This window comes from Eschrichtius robustus, chromosome 10 (genome assembly GCF_028021215.1).
Source record: "Eschrichtius robustus isolate mEscRob2 chromosome 10, mEscRob2.pri, whole genome shotgun sequence".
NCBI classification, from domain to species: Eukaryota; Metazoa; Chordata; class Mammalia; order Artiodactyla; family Eschrichtiidae; genus Eschrichtius; species Eschrichtius robustus.
This window is the reverse complement of record NC_090833.1, coordinates 11,994,587-12,011,838: the sequence shown is the minus strand read 5'-3', so window position 1 is coordinate 12,011,838 and position 17,252 is coordinate 11,994,587. Positions and strand designations below refer to the sequence as shown.

The 17,252-nt window shown below is 38.3% G+C and overlaps 1 protein-coding gene across 3 annotated transcripts in view; it reads right to left on the bottom strand.

The window, feature by feature from the left end:
- Nucleotides 1–17,252, bottom strand: part of STRBP (spermatid perinuclear RNA binding protein) — a 133,768-nt gene that overhangs the window by 106,864 nt on the left and 9,652 nt on the right. The window contains exon 1 of one of the 3 annotated variants that reach the window (XM_068552777.1): nucleotides 10,215–10,236. The exons of the other annotated variants lie outside the window; for them this stretch is intronic. The gene's annotated coding sequence lies outside the window, so the exon portion shown is untranslated. Of the gene's footprint in view, nucleotides 1–10,214; nucleotides 10,237–17,252 lie in introns of those variants that run through there. 3 annotated transcript variants of the gene reach the window in all.

Sequence of the window (17,252 nt, the reverse complement as noted above, 5' to 3'; positions counted from 1 at the left end):
ACTGAGTCATTGTCTAAAACATCACACCTGTTCATTCCCCTATTCAAAATCTTCCAATGGCTTCTCATCATCCTTAGAATAAAAATCATACTTACTCCTCACCCAGGTTTATAAAGTCTCAGCTGATCTGGGCCCTGCCTACCTCACCAAACTCTCATCTGTATCTCACTCTCTCGCTCTTCCTCTCTCTTCTTCTTGGTTATTACACTTCAATTACTCTGTCCTCCTTTTTGGTTCCTCCCACATACCAATTGTGTCCCTGCACTGCACTAGCAGTCCCCTCTGACTGGAAGAGTCTTCCTTTTCTTTTTAAGGCTGACTGTTTCTTAACCTTCAGATCTAACCATAAATGGGATCTCTTCAGAGGCCTTCCCTGATCATCCAATCAACTAGCCACCCCATCACTCTCCTATCTTAATATCAACCTGTATTTTAATTCTCTGCATAGCACTTAACTGATGTACTTCTTGATTATTTGTTTTCTATTTCCACACAGGAACACAAGGTCAACAAAAGTAGGGACCTTGCCTGTCTTATTTACCACTGTATTGCAGAGCCTAAAACAGTGCCTGGCCCACAATACATATTCATAAAGGTGTTGAGTGAATGTATTTATGAGTAAATTAACAATTACTTCTATTTCCATCACTCTATTAATGGTGTTTTTTTAGCACCAAAAGGGGGGGGGGGCGCTTAAAAAGTTAACATTTTGCTAGTTATAAACAAATCTCTCCACCCAATTGAAGTAGTGTGAGTACTTTTTCTACAGAACTCCTTCTCTCTAATCTCATTCCAATCTATTTAAAATGAATAGTGGGACTTCCCTGGTGGCACAGTGGTTAAGAATCCGCCTGCCAATGCAGGGAACACGGGTCTGAGCCCTGGTCCAGGAAGATCCCACATGCCGCGGAGCACCTAAACCCTCGCGCCACAACTACTGAGCCTGCGCTCTAGAACCCACGAGCCACAACTACTGAGCCCTTGCACCACAACTACTGAAGCCCATGCGCCTAGAGCCCATGCTCTGCAACAAGAGAAGCCACCGCAATGAGAAGCCCACACACCGCAACAAAGAGTAGCCCCCACTCACCGCAACCAGAGAAAGCCCACGTGCAATAACAAAGACCCAACTCAGCCAAAAATAAATAAATAAATAAATAAATTTATAAAAAAATAAATAAATAAAACGAATGGTAAAGATGCACCATAGTAAAGCTGTCAATTTTCCCCAAACTGATCTGTAGATTTAATGAAATTCCTATCAAGATTTTTCTTAGACACAGACAAACTTATTCTAAAATTTGTATGGAAAAGCACAAGATCTACAATTGCTAAAACAATTTTGAAAAAGAATAAAAGGTGAGGAGTCACTCCACCCAATTTAAAGATTTATTATATAGTTACAGTAATCAAGACTGCATGGGGAGGACTTCCCTGATGGTCCAGTGGTTAAGAATCCACCTTCCAATGCAAGGGACACAGTTTGATCCCTGGTCGGGGAACTAGGATCCCACATGCCGTGAGCAACTAAGGCCACACGCTGCAACTACTGAGCACACGAGCCACAACTACAGAGCCCACGTGTCACAACTACTGAGCCACGCTCTGGAGCCCATGTCCCACAACTACAGAGCCCACACACCACAACTAGAGAGAAGCCCACGTGCCGCAACAAAGAGCCCACGCCCTGCAACGAAAGATCCCACGTGCCACAACTGCGCCAAAAGACCGGATGCAGCCAAATAAATAAATATTAAAAAAAAAAAAAAGACTGTATGGTATTGGCAGAAGGATACACATAAATCAATGGAACAGAATAGAGACCCAGTATTAGAACCACACAAACATGTCCAACTGAGTTTTGAAAAAGGTGCAAAAGTAATTCAATGGAGGAAGGATAGCCTTTTCAACAAATGATGCTGGAGGGATTGGACATTCATAGGCAAAAAAAAAAAGAAAGAACTTTGATCTAAATCTCACATCTTATACAAAAAACTAATTCAAATGGATCACAGACTTAAATGTAAAACTACAGAACATCTTCAGGACATAGAGCTAGGCCTATAGTTCTCAGATTTGACACCAAAAGCAAGATCTGTAAAAGGAAATCTGAACCGGACCTCATCAAAATTAAAAACCTTTGTTCTATGAAAGACCCGGTGAAGAATATTTAAAAAAAAAAAAAAAAGAAAGCTAAAGACTGGGAGAAAATATTTGCAAACCATATATCCAACAAAAGACTTCTATCTAAAATACAAAGAATGCTCAAAACTCAACAGTAAAAAAACAAAAACAAGCAATCCAATTAGAAAATGAGTAAAAGACATTTCACTAGAAAGGACATATAGATGGCAAATAAGCACATAAAAAGATGTTCAATAACATTAGTCATCAGAGAAATACAAATTAAAGCCACAATGAGATATCACTACATATTGATCTGAATGGCTAAAATAAAAAATAATTCATTGCAAAATAGTGGGAATGCAAAATAGTACAGCCACTTTGGAAAACCATTTGGTAGTTTCTTACAAAGCTAAGTACAGTCTCATACAATCCAGGAATCGCGCTGCTAGATATTTACCCAAATGAGTTGAAAATTTATGTCCACACAAATACCTGGACACAAATGTTTATAGCAGCTTTATTCATAATTTTCAAAAACTGGAAATAAGATGTCTCTCAATAGGTGAATAAATAAACAAACTGTGATATATCCACCCAGTGGAATATTATTCAGCAATTAAAAAGATGAGCTATCAAACCACCAAAAGACATGGAGGAACCTTAAATGCATATTGCTAAGTGAAAGAAGCCAATCTGAAAAGGCTATATAAACATATAATTCCAATTACAGTCATCCCTTGGTATCCACTATGGTTAAGCCCGTTGGGTTCCACATCTGTGGATTCAACCAACTGAAGATTGAAATTCCAAGGTTAATAACCCACAGATATATGATATTCTAGAAAAGGGAAAACTATAGAGACAGGAAAAAGATCAGTGGTTGCCAGGGGCTGGGGGTTGGGGAGGGATGAATAGGTAGAACACAGGAGATTATTTTAGGACAGTGAAACTATTCTGTATGATATGGTGGATGTATATGTACTTGTGAAAACCCATAAAATGAACAACACAAATAGTGAACCCTAATGTAAACTATGGACTTTAGTTAATAATGTACCAATATTGGTCCATCAATTTAACTACTGCAAGATATTAATAAAAGGGGGAACCAGTGAGGAAGGAAGATACATATGGGAACTCTGTATTATCTGTTCAACTTTCTGTAAACCTACAGCTGCCCTAAATAATAAAGTCTGTTAATTTTCCTTAAAAAACAGGAATAACATCAAATGCTGGTAAAGGTGTAGAGAAACTGAGCCACTCATACATTTCCTGGTGGAAATGTAATGCTACAGCCTCTCTGAAAAAGTACGGCAGTGTCTTACAAAACTATTATATTTACCACACAACAAAGCAATTGCACTCTTGGGTGTTAATCCCAGATAAATGAAAATGTATACACAAAAACCTGTATACAAATGTTCACATCAGTTTTATTGGTAACAGCCAAAAACTGGAAACAATCTAAATGTCCCCCAATTAAACAAACTGAGACACACCTACCTACCATGGAATACCACTCAGCTATAAAAATGAACAAACTATTGATGCTATTGAAACAACCTGGATGGATCTCAATGGAATTATGCTAAGTAAAAAAAGCCAATCTGAAAAGATTACATAGTATATGATTCCACTTTTATAACATTCTTGAAATGACCAAATTATACTGATGGATTATTAATGAATCTTTTATTTCTTACGACAGCAAGTGAATCTACAATTATCTCAAAAAAAGAAGTTTTTTATGCTCCAAAGAAAAAGATATACTCTCCAAAATCAAGTATTTCCCCTTGGGTGGGCTGACAAATTTCCCAGAGCAGTGGGTCTCAGCCTCAGCTGCACAAAAGAATCACCTCTAAAAGTTCCGATGCTTAGGCAGTATCCTAGACCAACTCAATTAGACTCCCTCAAGGTGAAACCCAGGCATCTACATTTTTTTTAAGCTCTCAGATAATTCCAATGTGCAGTTAAGATTGAGCACCAGTATCTGCCAGAGTAAGAGAGTCTTTTCAAAAGCAACCCTTGGGCTCCCTCGTGGCGCAGTGGTTGAGAATCTGCCTGCTAATGCAGGGGACACGGGTTTGAGCCCTGGTCTAGGAAGATCCCACATGCCGTAGAACAGCTAGGCCCGTGAGCCACAATTACTGAGCCTGCGCATCTGGAGCCTGTGCTCCGCAACAAGAGAGGCCGCGATAATGAGAGGCCCACCCACCGCGATGAAGAGTGGCCCCCGCTTGCCACAACTAGACAAAGCCCTCGCACAGAAACGAAGACCCAACACAGCCATAAATAAATAAATAAAATTAAATTTAAAAAAAAAAGCAACCCTTATTAGCATGCCAAGATTATTAACAAGTGTTAAGGATCTGGCCATTAACAATTTGCTAAAATCTTAGCTACAAAAATCATTCCACTGATAAATGGAAACTTTAACCCAAATCTCACCCACCTTCCAAACACAGAAGACTCAAAGAATTAGCCCAAGAAAGACAACAGTTCACTATGGTGTATTTTTAAATAACATCCTTCCCTGGTAATGGAGTTTGAGTCAGAAGTTGAATTCTAGATTCATTTTCATCTGTGAAACTTCTACAGATGTAAAAATGGAACTATTAATCTGGCTTTCCAAAATCTTTCCAAAAAAGGTTACCATATTCCATTTAAGATTTAACTTAAAATCAATAGGAAGGATTTGAAACAATCTCATGACTTTCACAAATTTAACTACCTACACACAAACCATGAGAACACGGCACAGAACACGAAGCATTTCAAATGAAGTGCTCTTTTCCACCTGCATGTGAAAAAGCCGCAGTGGCAGCATCACAAAAAAAAACGATTTAAAACTAAATGTCACGCAGGAACACTAAACACACCCAAACAAACCCACATACCACATAATTTAACACATCCGAGTAGCAGTGTCTAGGAAATGGAATAGCATGGATACTGCAAGAATTTGGCAGACTGATGTACAGAGATTCACATTTCCTTTGCCTTTAACTGCCTGTTACATTACCCAAATAGCTTTTGGTTTTAGGTTTGTTTGGAGGTTTGGCGGGGGGGGGGGGGGGCAGGGAATTCCACTGTATAAATTATTAATTTAAAACAGATTCTCAGCCCAGGTAAATTAAGTAAAAACACAAGAACCCTATACCATAACAGAATTCGACAGCTGTATGTTGCTTAAAACATTAAAGTGATAAGGTCATTTTTAAATATGTGTAATCTTTTTACAAGTTCAGAAGAACCACAAATTATGGAGCTACAAACCACCAGCTATTCAAAAGAAAATTGTAGCTTATAAAATATTGGCTGACTGCCAGTACAAATGAATTTTTTCCCTCAAACCGTTTTGTAAGCCACAATACTCTTTCAAATGTGACTATAACCGTATTTTTCAATCAAAGAGTAATTATTAGACAGTAAAGGTAAGTTACTTCTTGGCCTAAAACAAGCTGTAAAAATCCACAAACTGTTCACCAACACAGCAAAACGTCACCCTGAAAAATTTCAATTCATTACTATTTTACCATAATTTCATCACGCAACTAAGTAAAAATAATTTTTTAAGTTTGGAATCCAAATACCAATCAATACCTTTAAAGGAGGAGAATAACCACCATCCAACTACCATCCTCCCCCTTAAAATAGTTGTCCATTGAAAAATAGCAAAATTCCCACTACAATCTAAAAATATTTCCTTAAAAGTTACTGCCCAAATAGAAATGTAAAATTCACTTTGGAGATAGACGAGGGTTCAAATCCCAGCTACACAACTTCTTAGCTAGTAAGTACCTTGCTCAATTAACCATTCCAGGCCTCACTTTTTTCATTTATAAAATGGAAACACCACTATTCACCTCACAGTGAAACTGTTATAAAGATCTAAAGAAGCAACACATGTAAAGTGCTTAGCACAGTGCCTGAAAAAGTGATGAGCACTCCATAAATGGAGGCCAACATAGTTGAATTACTATATTCAAACAAAGGACTAGTCAGAACACTCACACTATTGAGAAGTCTGACGTCTTATCTAAGGGGTACGTTAGAGATAACTCTGAATTGAAAAAGCTGTAATAACAACAATAATAATAGCTGCCATATGAGTGCCTTCTCGTGCTAGGCATTTTATAAATTTTTTAAAAATCTTTGTTAACACCTAATAAGGGAAGAACCAAGCACAAGGTGTACACAAGGTACTTCAGGCAGCATTAAAATATTCCTGGAACGTCTTGAGTGGAGATATTTACTGTGTATACCCATACATACATACTTTTGCCCCAAAGAAAGGGATCTGAATATTTTTCATTCTATTCTGAGAATATATAATATATATATACATTCTAATATGTGTCAATAACATATTACTCATATCTAGTGTTCTTGGCACATTTTACGTCATCTTGTTTTCTTATTTATCAAATAGTTATAACTTTTCAATAGATGTCTGATAGATAACTAGTCCTACCCACATCACAGTGAATTAGTTTTTTTTTAAAAAAGACAAATAAGAAGCTATAAAAATACTGGAAAACATACAATCCTAAAAAAATAGGGTAACAATGTGAGAATAAAAATATAAACTGCAATTTAATTTTGCAAGCCTAATTATTCTATATGAATTCTCCAGTCTAGCCTGACATTATGACTATCTGAATAAGCACTACACTTTTCCCCCATAAAGACAATGGCCTCCTCTTTCCCTCACCTATTTTTAGATTTTTTTTTTTTTTTGATGTGGACCATTTTTTAAGTCTTTATTAAATTTGTAGCAATATTATAATATTGCTTCTGTTTTTTGTGTCTTGGTTTTTTGGCCATGAGGCATATGGGATCCCAGCTCCCCCACCAGGGATCGAACCTGCAACCCCCTGCATTGGAAGGCAAAGTCTTAACCACTGGACTGTCAGGGAAGTCCCTCCCTCACCTATTTAAAACTCATTCTACCCAACACTGTATGTCATCCTTGTTACAGAGAACACTGCATTAGTTATCCTGTCATGAAATTGTATGTCTAACCTCTCTAGTTAAGACTATAAACTACTGAAGAGAAGGAATCCATTTTCATAATGCATACTTTAGTAGTACCTTAACACAAAGTCTTATCTATAAAAAGCACTTAAATATTCAGTGACCAATTCGCTGCATTTCAAAATTAAGCCACTTCTTATTTCAAGGAAAAAGATAGTTTCTGAGACTTATACAACAATCCATTCCATCTTAATTTCCAGATTACCCATTATTAAGCAGCAGTCTGCAAATCTAGTCACTATCTTTAATTTACCAATTTGTCTAACTTTACAGTTCTCTAACTGTGATCCAGAGACCCCTGGAGGTCTTAAAGACCCTTTCAGGGGTCTACAAGGCCAAAAGTATTTTCACAGTAGTACTAAGGCATTACATGCCTTTTTAACTCTCATTCTCTCACAAATGTAGAGTTTTCCAGAGGCTACATAATGTACGGAGAGATAACAAAATGAAATGCATCACATTTTGAAGCTCAACATAATTCAGTGAACCAACATTTTCCAAATGACCAATGTAACAATGTTACAAAACTATGTATGGATAAAGATCCATTCAAAATGCAACAGATCAGGTACTTCCCTGGTGGTCCAGTGGTTAAGAATCCATCTTGCAATGCAGGGGATGCAGGTTCGATCCCTGGTCGGGGAACTAAGATCCCACATGCTGCAGGGCAAATAAGCCCGCGTGACACAACCAGAGAGAAGCCGTGCACTGCAATTAACAGCCCACATGCCGCAAGTAACACCAGACGCAGCAGAAATACAAATAAATAATTTTTTTTTTTAATGCAACAGATCAATAAATTTTAATGTGACAAAATATGAAAAGCTCACTGAGCTGGTTTCAAATCCATTAAGAAACGACCATTTGTCAAGTTTTGGTTTTTGTTTTTTTTTTTTAAATAAATTTATTTATTTATTTATTTTTGGCTGAGTTGGGTCTTCGCTGCGGTGCGCGGGCTTCTCTTGTTGCGGAGCACGGGCTCTAGGCGTGTGGGCTTCAGTAGTTGTGTCTCATGGGCTTAGTTGCTCCAAGGCATGTGGGATCTTCCGGACCAGGGCTCGAACCCATGTCCCCTGCATTGACAGGTGGATTCTTAACCACTGCACCACTAGGGAAGTCCGAAGAGGAACTGGTATAGTATTAAAGAAGAATATCCGGGCTTCCCTGGTGGCGCAGTGGTTAAGAGTCCGCCTGCCGGTGCAGGGGACACGGGTTCGAGCCCTGGTCCGGGAGGATCCCACATGCCGCGGAGCAACTGGGCCCGTGCGCCACAACTACTGAGCCTGTGCTCTAGAGCCCGCGAGCCACAACTACTGAAGCCCGTGTGCCACAACTACGGAAGCCCGCGCGCCTAGAGCCTGTGCTCTGCAACAAGAGAGGCCACCACAATGAGAAGCCTGCGCCCCGCAACAAAGAGTGGCCCCTGCTCACTGCAACTAGAGAGGGCCCACGTGCAGCAGCGAAGACCCAATGCAGCCAAAAATTAAATAAATGAATAAATAAATAAATTAAAAAAAAAAAAAAAGAAGAATATCCACAATTATCAGAAAAGGCTATTAAAATACACCTCCCCTGTTTCAAATTCAAATCTGTGTGAAGCCAAATTCAACCGGAACAACATACCACAACAGACTAAATGCAGAAGCAGCTATCAGAACCCAGCTGTCTTCTATTAAGCTACACATTAATGAGATTTGCAAAAATGTAAAAGCAATGCCACTCTTCTTGCTAAATTATTTTGTGTTTTGGGAGTTATTTTTCACTTAAAATGTATCATTTGCGGGAAGCGGGGGAAATGGGTAGATGTTGATCAAAGGGTACAAAGTTATAGTTACGTAGGATGAATAAACCTAGTAATCTAATGTCAAGCCTGATGGCTATAGCTAATAATACTGTACCGGATACTAGAAATTTGCTAAGACAGTAGATTTCAGGTGGTCGCACCACCAAAAGAAAAAAAAGGTAACTATACCAAAGATGGATATGGTAATTAGCTCGACTATAATAATCATTTCAATAGGTATATGTTTATCAAAACATCATGTTGTGCACCTTAAATATATACAATTTTTATTTCAAACAAAGTCACCACCAATCAACATTTGTAGTATGAGAGAGAGAGAGAATTTATAACTGCACAGTAATAGTTCTGGAAGAATACATGCTAAACTCTTGACCACAGGGGTTGCAGTCTGTATATGACAGGAATTAAATAATTTCATTTTTATTTTGATTCTATATTACTTTAATTTGCATGTATTACTTTTGTAATTTGAAACAAAAATTTAAAACCTAAAATCTTAAAAAATATATTTACACATATATAATTTAACATTTGTTATTACTTTTAAATGAATTAATATATACATTTTTAGCTGATATGATTTCTAATAATATAAACTTCAACAGATACAACTCACATAAACAAGAGATCTTTGGGGTCCTCAATAATTTTTAAGTGTGTAAAGGAATCTTAAGTTTAGTAAGTTTGAGAACTGCTAGCCTAACTACATGTAGGTTGATTTTGGTGTTCCCATACTATGCCCATTTTCCCTGGGAAATGAAGACATTTCCCAGGAAGGAACCATATCAACACTGTACGACTCGGAGCAGCTCTTGAGCGCAAAATGAATTTTGCTCTCATTTTGCAGTAAGCAGTCCTCTTACAATGAACTACTACTTAGATTTTCAGTGAAAGGATCTGGCAAAAACATCAACCATTCTCACTGATTCCCATTTCATAAAGAATAATCACTTAGCCATATGACCTGTTTTAAGTAATCAAGAAAAACAGTACAACATAGCATACAGTACTTATTGAGTCCATAGCCTATGCCAGGCACTGTGCTTTACTTACATTACTTCATAATCCTCACAACCCTGCAAACAAAGTATAACAGGGCAGGAAAGAGACTCGGATGCACTTGACAAAGGTCATACTGTTAATAAATGGTGGAACCGGGGCTCAAAATCAGGACTGTGCGACTCAAAGTCCAGTGTTCTCCCCACTCTACCAGGTTAGCTCTTTAACACTAGACTGGAAATCAGACCTGTCGCCTGCTCTCTTCGTCCTTGAGCAAGTCACAACTTCTCTCAGCCAGTTTTCTCATCTACAAGATAAAAGAGTAAGTCGAGCTGATCTCCAAAGTCCCCTCCATAACTAATATTCTTAGATTATAATTCATCACAACCTCAGGCCTACAGTTTAGAGTAAAAGGCCTTTTGTACGCTTTTCTGAACAGAACAAGAGAAGCGAAACAAGTAATGGGGAAGTAATGAGTAAAATTAATAGACTAGGATATAGATTTTCATGCTTTAATACTAACAATCATCATAAAATATACTGTAAACACTAAGCAGGCACTGTGTACCTCTTTCATTCCAAGCAACCAGAGCTTCCTTCTCTGACATAAGCTTGGGCATTCAGCCAGCAGACATCTCTGAAGGTGGTAAGAACCTGTCAGCATGCAACACACGAACACCTCAGCGAAGGACTGCTATGAGGAGCAAATACCTCATCGTTATCTTGTATAGGGAGCACCGTCTCTTCTGTGAGGTAAATCATACAATAATCAATGGAGATATTGGCCAAGCATTTCTGAGAAAAGGAGGGCAAGCTGCAGGAAGCTGTGAAAACCGACACATGGCACTTCAACATTAAAAACAAAAAAAACCAAGAAGAAATGTATTGATTGCAGAACAGTATACATTACGAGGTTTTACCGTATTTGCATTGCATTGATATTTGTCTAGGCTAGCAAAATTTAGACTTCTTTCTACAAAAACTACAATTTGAACACAGTTTAATGTGTGCCAGACACTGTGCTGAGCCCTTTAGAGACATCACCCTCTAATTCTACTCTGCAGAGTTGTGAGGTATTATATTCATTTTAAAAGGTGAGAGAAGGTCTTACAGCTAGTAAGTGGCAGAGAAAGGATTTGAAATCTGACCAATTCCAAAGCCTGTACTCTTTATGGCATGTTTTGCTGGTTCCAGAGAGAAAAAAACTCATCCCTTGGTCAAAGGAGAAAAATGATGTGTAATATTTGAGCCAAGTTAAAAGGGCATTTTAAAAATTTTAAATAAAAAGTTTTTAAAAGCTTGAAATCCATTTATGTAATTACATCTACTGTTTAGATATTAGCAAAAGTCACAAGGTCACTGTCAAAAATCTATACTTCTTTGCACATCTATCAATACACTTAAACTCAGGACGTTTGAGATGGCTGCTGTTGCTACAGCTTATATTCTTTTTATGCTCACATAACCTAAAAAGAAAACTCTTTTGTCCAAAGTAGCCAGGAAGCTATCTTTTACATCCTTTTTACCCAAAATCCAGCATATCGAAGCAAATTACTCCAGTGCCTATTACTTAGGAGAAGTCACGTCATTCAAAACACAGTAAAAAGTGACAAGGTTTATGAGGTGACTGGCCACTTCCAGGGGAATAACTGAAAATTGGCCTACTAAAGTTCTTTCAAACTTTAAAAAAGATACAATTAGGGTTTTTTTCAACAGGGGCAAAAGTGTAATTACAAAATCCTTCAACACACACAATTTGAGTTATTCTTCTTTGGAAGTGAACGACCACTTTTTTAAAGTATCTTAAAATGGAAAGTCAATCAAGTTCTAGTACTGTTATGACTAATCACTAATTACTCAAGCAAATCAACTTATGATTTTAAAATCAAATAACAATTCACTAAAAATAAATGGAAAGGAAAAAAAGAAATATAGAATTTCTAAGAACACATCTCAGTAGCTACAATGCAATTTCTTCTAATTGTTTATAATAATGTCCATTAAAAAGTTCCAAAGGTTATTTCCTATTTTGCTTTTCCCCTATGGAATATGGATATCAATTGGTCAGGAGAAAGTGGTTAATACTGCAGACACTAACAAGACCAGCAAACTCAACTCCCCTTCCCTTGTATGCTGTCCTGCTAAAACAGTCTTGGTCCCCTAGGACCAGGGAAGATGATCCCTTCCATTTGCTGCTTTTTGCAAACTTTTGGAACCAAATAGACATGGATTCAAATCCCAAGTCCACAACTTAACAGTTAAGTGATTTCAGAGCTACTGAACAAAGCCTTAGTTTTCTTATCTGAGATAGAGAAACCTTTCTGAAAGGCTAGTGTAAAGATTAGAGATAATATGCATAATGTTTGTCTGCTATTAGTACTGTTAATCATTATGTGCCTGACACTTTCTTTGTAATGCTGCTGTTGTTTGTAAGTATAATAACATCCACTACTAAATAATATTAAAGATGATTCTCTTTATTTCTCACTGGCAAATCAGAGATGGGTGACCTCTAATAAAAACCTGCTATCGTTGACCTGGTCATAGTAAAGATTTTTATTTTAATTGTTTAAAGATTTTTATTTTAATCACTTAAAAAAATTTCAAACTGCTTAATGGGTCAGGAGTTTCACTTTGGAGTGATGGAAATGTTTTGAACTAGGTAGGGTAGTGGTTGCTCAACACTGTGAATGTACTAAATGTCACCAAACTGTTCACTTTAAAATGATTAATCTAAAAATGTTAATTTTCAGAAGGAACAAGGGAAAAAAATACCCTAATTGTTCCTACTGAACGTCATTAGGTGCCAGAAATGTGACAAGTTGAACTAAGTTTATTCAAAGTTTTCTGGTCTACATTTCTAATGCAGCAGCCTGACATGGTGGAAGGAGCCAAGGCCTGGAGGTCAAGAAATCCACTTCTCATCCCAACTCTGCTACCAGTGAGGTGTGTGATTTTGGACAAGTGCCTTAACCACTCTGGATGTATCTTGAGTTCTACATCTGTCAAAGAACAAAGCAAGACTAAAAGAATCTCACAGGTTCCTCACAAGATTAAGATGTTACACGTTACAGTTCTGGCAAACAAATTATGTGAAATAAAATTGCCTAGATAAAAAAAAAATTACAATATATGCTACATCTGCAAAATTAACTACAACATATATAATACAAACTAAAAGCCTCCACACCTCCATTGGACTGAAAAATGTAAGTTATCCTAAATAGGAAAACTTTCTCATTTCAGGGTAACTGGGTCCTGTTGACTCCTATTTACTGGAAAACAAGAACAAGCTCCATCAGGATATTGCCAAAATCATATTCACTGACATGATGATCTAAGCACAAAGGAAGAGAATTCAGAGATGACTAATGTGGTAAGCTCAAGGTCATTCTAAACCAAGCTGGTGAACTGCAAGTTTTCAACTAACAAACTCAATGATGTCTTTTTATTCAACTATTTAAAAATGCATTAAGGGGACTTCCCTGGTGACGCAGTGGTTAAGAATCCTCCTGCCAACGCAGGGGACATGAGTTCAAGCCCTGGTCCGGGAAGATCCCACATGCTGTGGAGCAACTAAGCCCGTGCGCCACAACTACTGAGCCTGCGCTCTAGAGCCCTCGAGCCACAACTACTGAGCCCACATGCCACAACTACTGAAGCCCACGCGCCTAGAGACTGTGCTCTGCAACAAGAGAAGCCACTGCGATGAGAAGCCCGCGCACCGCAACGAAGAGTAGCCCCCACTCACCGCAACTAGAGAAAGCCCGCGTGCAGCAACGAAGACCCAACGCAGCCAAAAATAAATAGATAAAATAAATTTATTTAAAAAAAAAATAAAAATGCATTAAGTATAGAAATATAAATATCATGCATCATTAGATAGCCTATAAATAAAAATTGTATACATTAATCAACAGTATTTTGCAAATAATTCTTTTTTCCTATAAATAACCTTGGGGTTAAAAACTCCTCCTGCTACAAGGCTCTTGAAAAGGATATAAATCTAAAAGGACTTTATTCTGTTCTTGAATTTGCCTGGAATAGAAGCTAAATCCTCTGATATCTTCTGGTATTTTGTTAAGTGTAGGTTGTTAAAGAAATGTTTTGGCAACTAACACCTTAACTGCCATTAATTAGCATAGAGGGCTTGTCTTCCTCCAATACACCTCTAAGTCCTAAGGGAAAAAAGAAGGCTATGGCATGATCATGCAAACGTTTTAACTCAAAGTGATCTCAACAAAGTGATCAAGGTAACTAGTTCAGAACTCTCATTCTGTTGTTTTCAAAGGGGTAAGACAGACACTCCTTAGACATCCACAGCCAACGAATCAGCAGTAAAGGGACACTCAAAGGATAACATTTAGATTGTATCAAGCTGCTGAAGTGCTTTACGATGTAAAGCAGCTTATCTAACAAACTTAGTGAAACAAGTGGAGCCACTTACAAATCAAAAGAAAAGTTTGGATGACTTATCAGAAGTTTCCCAAATCAATTATCTAGATTCAGACCTCAATAATAGATTCAGAATTGAATCTTACTTCTCTTTTCTGCCATTAGTTGTATCAAAATGAAGGCATAAAGCCACAGATGCACATCCTTTATAGAAAGATTCCTGATTTTCTTTCTACCAGAACAATAATCACCTGGTGTCACCACCACACTTGCAAACTCAATACCAAAACTAAACTAAACCTGTCCCTGATCCCACCTCTCCTGGCTTCCCGACTTCTCTTCAGGACACCCCAGCCGGCCCGGCAACTACGCTTGAAACCTTGTAGACTTGGAGCTCAGTCCTCACATCCAGTTACCAAGTTTCATCAGTTCCAAGGCATCCTTTTTATACCCACTTGCACTACCTTTATCACTTTTTTCCTCAAACTGTTACAATAGCATCTTAATCAGTATATGTGTTCCAGCCTCTTTTCACATAAAGTTGTCAAATTCATAAAGGTAGCTCTAATAATGTCATCCTTCCCCTCTTGCTCAATCAAAACCTTTCACTGAAGCCTCACTGTCGACAGAAAAAAGTCTGAATTCCTCATTCTTAAATTCAAGGCCTCTATCAGTGACTCCAATATTCCACTCCAAACTTACACTCTACCAATTCCCTTCATATTCCCTTATCTTTAATTAAGTGAACCACTTGTTCTTTTCCATAGAAATGTTGAGCATTCTTATTTTGCCTACACAGTTCCCTCCATATGGAATTCTCTTCTGCATTATCTCATAATCTAATCCCACTTTTTCCTGTGACTCAGCACAGGTACCACATACCACATCCTCTCTGAAGTATCTCCCTTATTCCCCTTAGCAGAAATAATTCCTCGCTCTTCTAAATTTCTGGACCATTTTAAGTACTTACTTTAAAAAAAATTTTATAGATATCTCAAAATCATACCATCACCTCCCCTCATAGACCGTAAGCTCTTAAAGTTCAGGGTCTATGTTTTATCTTTGTATCCCCCAATGCAACTAGCATAGTACATAACAAGTACTCAAAATTATAACGAATAAATAATAAACCCTATTAGCAGTCTCAAGAAAGGATATTCAGAAGAAGAATCAGAAATACATCATAAAGACGTCAAGGTGCACAGTATTCCATAGGAAAAACCAGAATTCCAACTACACACTATAACTATAATATCCTTTACCAAAGTAATACACTACAACTAATAAAAGAATAGTTCACTGAACAAATACTCAAGTGCCTACTTAGTGCCAGGCACTATTCTAGATGCTTTAGAATCTACAGAACACAAAACCAACATTAATCCTTGCCTTTAAGGAGCTTATACACTAGTGAAGGGGAAAAGGCAATAAACAAAATAAGCAAGCAAAATATACTATAAGTTAAATGGTTTAAGTGGTATGCAGAAAAAGAGGCTGGGAAAAGGAGGCTAGGGAGGGCCAGAAATGGATGAACTGCCATTTTAACAGAGTGGGAAGGGAAGGCCTCACTGGAAAGGGGAGATATGCACAAAGACCTGAAAAGGATGGAGCCACGCATATATCTGAGAAACAGCATACTAGGCAGGGCCAACAGCAAATGCAAAGGACCTGAGACAGAATATGCCTGGCACGTTAAAGGAACAAGAAGAAGGCCACTGTGGCCAGAATGGAGTAAGCAAAAAGAAAAGTAATAGGTCAGAGAGGAAAGAAGGGGGACCTCCGTGGCGGCGCAATGGTTAAGAGTCCGCCTGCCAACGCTGGGAACACAGGTTCGATCCCTGGTCCGGGAAGATCCCACATGCCGCAAAGCAACTAAGCCCGTGCACCACAACTACTGAACCTGCACTCTAGAGCCCGCGAGCCACAACTACTGAAGCCCGCGTGCCTAGAGTCCGTGCTCCACAACAAGAGAAGCCACCACAATGAGAAGCCGTCGCTCACCACAACTAGAGAAAGCCCAAGCGCAGCAACGAAGACCCAATGCAGCCATAAATAAATAAACAAACGAACAAATAAAGAGGAAAGAAGGGATCCGATCACTTACAGCCTTGATAGAACTTGACCTTTTACTCTGAAAAAGATGGGGAATCACTGAGGGTTCCGACCAGAAGGAGACAAAACCTGACTTACCTTTTTAAAAGGATCATTCTTGCTACGGTATTGCAAGCAGACTATAAGGGGGCAAAAGCAAAAATAGCTACTGCAGTAATTCAGAGGAGCTGATGTAGACTTAACTCAGTAGAGGTGATGAAAAGCGGTCAGAGTCTGGATATATTCTGAAGAAAGGACTGGCAAGATTTCCTGGTGGCTCAGATGTGCGTGAGAGGAAGAGAGTCAAGGATGACTCCAAGTTTTGGCCTGAGCAACTGGAAAGACGGAGGAAATTGCTATTTACTAAGATGTGGAAGACGACAAGAGGGGCACAGGAAGTAGGGAGTCTGATTTAGGACAAGTTCAGTCTGAGATGCCAATGAAATATGTAAGTGGAGGTATCAAAATAGGCAGTAACCTGGAGTTTCTGATAAAAATTTGGGAGTCATCAGCACATATATGGTATTTAAAGTCATGAGGTTGAATGAGATCACCAAGAGAATGAGAATAAAGAGCAGAGATCCCATGGGGCAGTCCAATATTAAGAGGTAGGAGTAATGAGGAAGAACCAACAAAGGAGACTGAGAAGAAGCCAAGGAGGTAGAAGGAAAACCAGCAGAGTGTGGTGTCCTAGAAAGCGGAGCATAAAGTATTTCAAGGAAGGAGGCATCTACTGCACCAAATGCTGCTAAAAGATCAAGTAAGAATTAAACTTGGTAGTTTTGACAACAGCAGTTTC